Below are 6,000 nucleotides of genomic sequence, written 5' to 3' on the forward strand. Positions count from 1 at the left end.
GCCATGATCCCTTGGTTCCTTGGCTAAGGCAACTACACTCTCGCCGTCACAGAAAATCTCCATAGGCTCCTTTATAGTTGGTACAACTCCAAGGTCTCTGATGAAGTTCTTTAGCCATATTTCCTCCTTCGCCGCCTCGCTTGCTGCTATGTACTCTGATTCGCAAGTTGAATCAGCTATTGCCTCCTGCTTGGAACTTTTCCAAGTTATTGCTCCTACATTCAAGGTAAAGACCCAGCCCGACTGAGAGCGGAAATTATCTTTGTCGGTCTGAAAGCTGGCATCATTATACCCCACCACTCTTAAGTCATCACTCCCACCGAGGGTAAGGAGCCAGTCCTTAGTCCTCCGCAGGTACTTGAGAATGTGCTTTACCGTAGTCCAGTGAGCCTTGCCCGGATTCCCTTGATATCTGATGACCATGCTCAAAGCAAAGGCCACATCAGGGCGAGTACAAGTCATATTATACATGATCAAGCCAACAACGGAAGCATATGGTATTCGACTCATCTTAGCTATCTCAGCCTCTATACTCGGACTCTAAGCTTTACTCAGTTTGGCAGTGCTTTGCATCGGTAAGTCACCTTTCTTGGAATCTTGCATGCTGAATCTTTTCAACACCTTATCCAAGTAGGTACTTTGACTAAGTCCAATTAGTCTCTTACTCCTGTCTCTCAATATCCATATCCATAGAATATAGGCAGCTTCTCTGAGGTCCTTCATAGCGAAACACTTCCCAAACCAGGACTTAACCTCCTGCAAGGTTGGGATGTCATTTCCTATGAGTAGTAAGTCATCCACATACAATACCAGAAAGGTAAATATGCTCCCACTAGCTTTGACATATATATAGGACTCATCCTCGCTTCTTGAAAAGCCAAACTCTTTGACTTTATAATCGAAACAAAGATTCAATCACTGAGATGCTTATTTCAATCCATAAATGGATTTCTCAAGCTTACACACTCTATTAGGGTACTTTGCATCGACAAAACCCTCTGGCTGACTCGTGTAAACATCCTCAGCCAAATTTCCATTAAGGAAAATGGTTTTGACATCCATTTCCCATATTTCATATTCATGAAATGCAACTATTGTAATGCCTCGATTCTCAGGTATCGATTTTATAAGAATTTTCTTGTCTTCAAGGTTTACTCGACGAGTTGGTTGCCCTACTCGTCGAGTAGCAGCGAGTTGGTCCGCGTGTTTTACTGACCTACTCGCCGAGTCCAAGAAGGGACTCGATAAGTAGGAGCTGGCAGATGAAACCCTAAACTCCGGGGATTTGCACCCTATTTAAGGACCACTTATTCCCCTTAGCCTCTCTTACTACCTCCCTTGAGTTCAGAAACCCTAATCTGTGGTTGCTCTCTATATTTGTGTGCTTCTTAGCTTGGAAGAGGGATTTTTGGAGTAAAAAGCTTGGAGTTCAAGAAGTTTGGAGCAAGGGGCTGTTGTAGATCCGGATTCTTCTCTGTCTTGGCATCATTTTGGAGGTAACAAGTTGTTACCTTGGCTCTCTCTTAGTTAGATCTCTTCATTTATGGGTTTGGGATTTTTTTAGGGTTTTGTTTGGTGGTTCTCCGATTTGGTTCAAGATCTGAGGTTGCAACCTCATATCTGGACTCCTTTAGCCCCTCTTTGTCATAAAGTTTCAGTCTTTGTCGAGCTATGACCTTTCCCTTACCTTAAGCCTCTCCTTTAGCTTGTTTTGGGCCATTATCATCTTGCATGCATGTAAAGTTTGAAACTTTACGTAATAAACATGCCCTAGGAGCTTAGATCTGCAGTATGGAGCATTTGCATGTCTTAAAAAGCATCTGTATGGATGAAGGATTTAAGGGACTCGGCGAGTTTCATGGTCGACTCGGCGAGTCATATGAATATGGTCATGAACTCGATGAGTTGGATGAAAAACTCGGCGATTCCGATGAAGGTTGCCTTAGGCTCGACGAGTCAGTCGATGACTCGGCGAGTCGGCTAGGTTGTTCCCAACCTTTGGACACGTATGAAAGCGGCGAGTTGTAAGGGGAAAACTCGCCGAGTTGGCCAAGGAGTTACGGCCACTGACACTAGGAACTCGACGACTCACTCAAGTGACTCAGCAAGGAACTCGGCAAGTGGCTGGTTGTACTCGACGAGTTGAGGTCAACGTGGACTGTTGACTTTGACTTTGACCAAGGGTTGACTATTGGACTTCTGGGGCATTTTGGGAAATTCGAAATTTACAATCATGGTTCTATGGTGCATTTAGGTGGTGGAGTCATACCGATAATCCAAGAGCTTGGGTTTATCTTCGAGCCGACAGTGCAAGGTGAGTTATCCTCACTATACCCAAGGGTCTAAGTCACAAAGGTCGACCCTTTGAATTGTTATTTGGTTATTTTATGCTAGTATGATCTGTTAGATCGGTATCCTAGAGGGTAGGATGATATTATGTGATATATGGTATGACCTGTTAGTTCGGTATCCTAGAGGGTAGGATAATATTATGTGGTATGTGGTACGATCCGTTAGATCAGTTGTTGTCTATAGACTGTTATGTGATTATCTGTTATATGTGCACATGTTTGTTTGGCGGTTGAGGCTTATCTGCTTTGTGCGAAAGTAAATAGGCCTGGGCATTCCAACATGTTAGTTGTGGGTCGTGAGTGTTCCATCCCGAGGATAACTGGACTCATAGTTTGTGGGCATTCCAACCTGTTGATTGTGGGCCTGGGGTATTCCATCCCGATGATGATTGGACCCATAATATGTTGGCATTCCAACCTGATGGTTGACTGGACCCATAATATGATGTTTATGATTATATGTGTATTATTATGGGTATAGGTATTTTGGGGGAACTCACTAAGCTTTTAGGCTTACAGTTTCAGTTTATTGTTTCAGGTGTATCAGGGGATCACAGCAAGGTGAAGGCATGATCGTACAACTCTTCATGATTCGTTTATGTTTCTAGGAAAACTCTGATATTAGATATTTTGAAAACAAACTTTGTAATGATAAATGGTTTTAAATGTTTTGAAAAAGTTTTAATTTGGCATGAAATTTTTGGGTGTTACAAGTTGGTATCAGAGCCTTGGTTTGAGTGAATTGGAGGAACATTCGTGTGAATCCAGTCTCAAATCAAGGAAAGATTTTTCAAAATGGTTTTCAAATTAAGTAAAGGAGGATGCAGGGTGTACGATCAGCCAGAGCCAGTAAGTAGACCCCAAAACACCATACAGTTATTGATATTGTGATATGTTAGAACAACATGCTAGTACTAGGCTAAGGATCTTCAGGGATTGCATGATAGAATTGCCTGATTATATGATGCCCTGATAGCCTAGGGTTCTCTTTTTATGAAATTGACATCATTACTGTAGTTTCTTAGTGTAAGCATCACGGCTGTACATAATTAAGATCTTATAGCATGAGAATGTTTGGTTTGGCCTTATTTCATTTTCTTGTTTGATGAAGGGCTTAGGGTAGGATCAAGTATTCGAAAGTCTATAGGGTCCAACGTTATGTATGGTTAGCATACACGAGTGTTGCAGGGTTGGTGAAAGTTTCATGGGTGGGTCGTGAGAGGCCGGGAGGCCAGTTATGAGGTAGATTAGCATTCCTCTAGGAGTGAGGATTGAGCGCTCGCTATGTCTATATATTCAGTTAGGGTGTTGTGGTGATACTTGAGACAAATATGGGTAGGTGTGGAAGGTAGTATGGGCCCGTAGTATTGAAAGCACTGGACCCATACGCGTATCAAGGAAGTCACAACCCCTAGGATTTAGTCGGGAGTTGGTTCCTGGTTATTTATGTGGATTTGTTGATATCTTCCTGTTATATTTTCAGTATGGTGGTTACGAGGTGTTTCGTAACAGGATCCGGATCCGGATCAGGGCAGGGTGATCAGGAGGCCCTAGTAGCTCCTGAGGTTATCGACCAGGAGGGGCCATTGTTGAAAAAGGATCGAGTCAGGGAGATCATCCGCGAGGAGGTGGTCGAGATTGTCCGGGGTCAGATTCCAGAGTTATTTGGGACTATCAAGTCTGCTATGATGGAGTACTTTGATGACAGATATGCAGCCCCTACTGAGACAGTTGCCGCTGCAGCCACCACGGCTGTAACAGCGACAGGAGGGGGAGCGGGACGAGTTTTTCAATACCGGGACTTCGATAACACGAAGCCCCTGACTTTTGATGGTACTCAAGATCCCATTGTAGCCATGAGGTGGCTGTCAGATGTGGAGGGGTGTTTCTTTACATGTTCATGTCCTACTGACCAGAAGGTCAGATGTGCCCTAAACCTGCTGAGGTCTGAGGCAAAGGACTGGTGGAGATTGATGACGGGGTCGTATACGGATGACCAGAGAGCTGCTGTTACCTGGGAGCAGTTCAGAGACATGTTCCGTGCTCGCTACATTCTTAGGATTAAGCGTGAACAGTTATCTCAGGAGTTTTTGGAGCTAAGACAGGGTATTGAGATGGTGACAAAGATCACCCGTATGTTTACTGAGAGAGCGATGTTTTGCCCAGAGTTTGCCTCGGAGCAGGCTCAGATGATACGCTATCTGAGCATGCTCAAGACTGACATCCGTTAGTTTGTTGCCACTCAGAGATGCAATACTCTGCTAGAGTTACAGGAGGCCACCAGGCGGTGTGAGATAGAGATTGAACTGCAGTTGAGGGAGCAATGACAGGCCCTGACACAGTCGTAGCCGGCGCCGAAGCGGTCCAAGACCGCTGATACCAGGCCCAGGGGACAGCCAGGCCGCACTTGTAGGAAGTACGGAAAGGCTCATTCAGGGACGTGCCGAGCAGGGAGTGGGTGCCACCGATGTGGCAAACAGGGCCATCTGGCCAGGGATTGCAGGCAGCCGACTCCGACTTCTAGAGTCATTCTTTGCTATCATTGTAAGCAGGTGGGCCATATGAAGGCTCAATGTCCTCTATTAGCTGCCAAGCTGGCGCAGGATCCAACGTCGGCTACTTTGAGGATCACGGATGGGAGACCAGTTAGGGAAGAGCCTCCGAAGGCTCAGGGTCGTGCCTTCCAGCTTAAAGCCGAGGAGGCCAGGGCAGCACCAGATGTGGTTGCTGGTACATTTCTATCATTACTCTCATTTGTTATATTTGTTATATGATTATCTGTTGTACATGTGATTAGGTACGTTTTTAGTAAACTCCTTACCCGCATTGGTGTTATTTGACTTGGGGTGAGTCAGTCATTTGTATCTCAGACTTTCAGTAGGGAGTTCAGTATGCCAGTAGGTGAGCTAGAGTGTCCGTTGCGAGTCTCCATCGCCAACGAACACGGGATTTATGCTTCTTCGGTCTACCGAGGATGTGATTTGGAGATTTTCGGAGTGTCCTTTCCGATAGACTTGATACCAATTCCCATGGGGGAGGTGTGCGTGATTGTAGGGATGGATTGGCTTAGTTGGTTCGGTGCCATGATAGATTGTGAGGGCCAGCAGGAGGTAGTTTGCACCCCAAGTAGGGGAGAACTGATTGTATATGGCGAGGGCACCAGAGTGGGATCAGGATTCTGCTCAGCTTTCAGGGCTTGACAGTATATTCAACACGGGTGTGCGGGTTATCTAGCATATGTGGTGGATACGCGGGCTAGGGACCCGACTCCAGTTTCAGAGATTCCAGTGGTTAGAGAGTTTGCTGACGTGTTCCGAGAGGAGTTACCAGGAGTACCTCCAGAGAGGCAGGTCGAGTTCCAGATCGACCTGGTGCCTCGTGCGGCTCCTATCGCCAAGGCGTCATACCGATTGATGCCACCCGAGATGCAGGAGCTGTCATCACAGCTGCAGGAACTGCTGGACAAGCAGTTCATTCGACCTAGCAGTTCTCCATGGGTAGCACCGATCCTCTTCGTCAGGAAGAAGGACAGCTCGCACCGGATGTGCATTGATTATAGGGAGTTGAACAAGTTGACGGTGAAGAACCGTTATCCCCTCCCGAGGATAGATGATCTCTTTGATCAGTTGCAGGGGGGATCTTGGTTCTC

This window comes from Lactuca sativa, chromosome 3 (assembly GCF_002870075.4).
Source record: "Lactuca sativa cultivar Salinas chromosome 3, Lsat_Salinas_v11, whole genome shotgun sequence".
Taxonomy (NCBI): domain Eukaryota; kingdom Viridiplantae; phylum Streptophyta; class Magnoliopsida; order Asterales; family Asteraceae; genus Lactuca; species Lactuca sativa.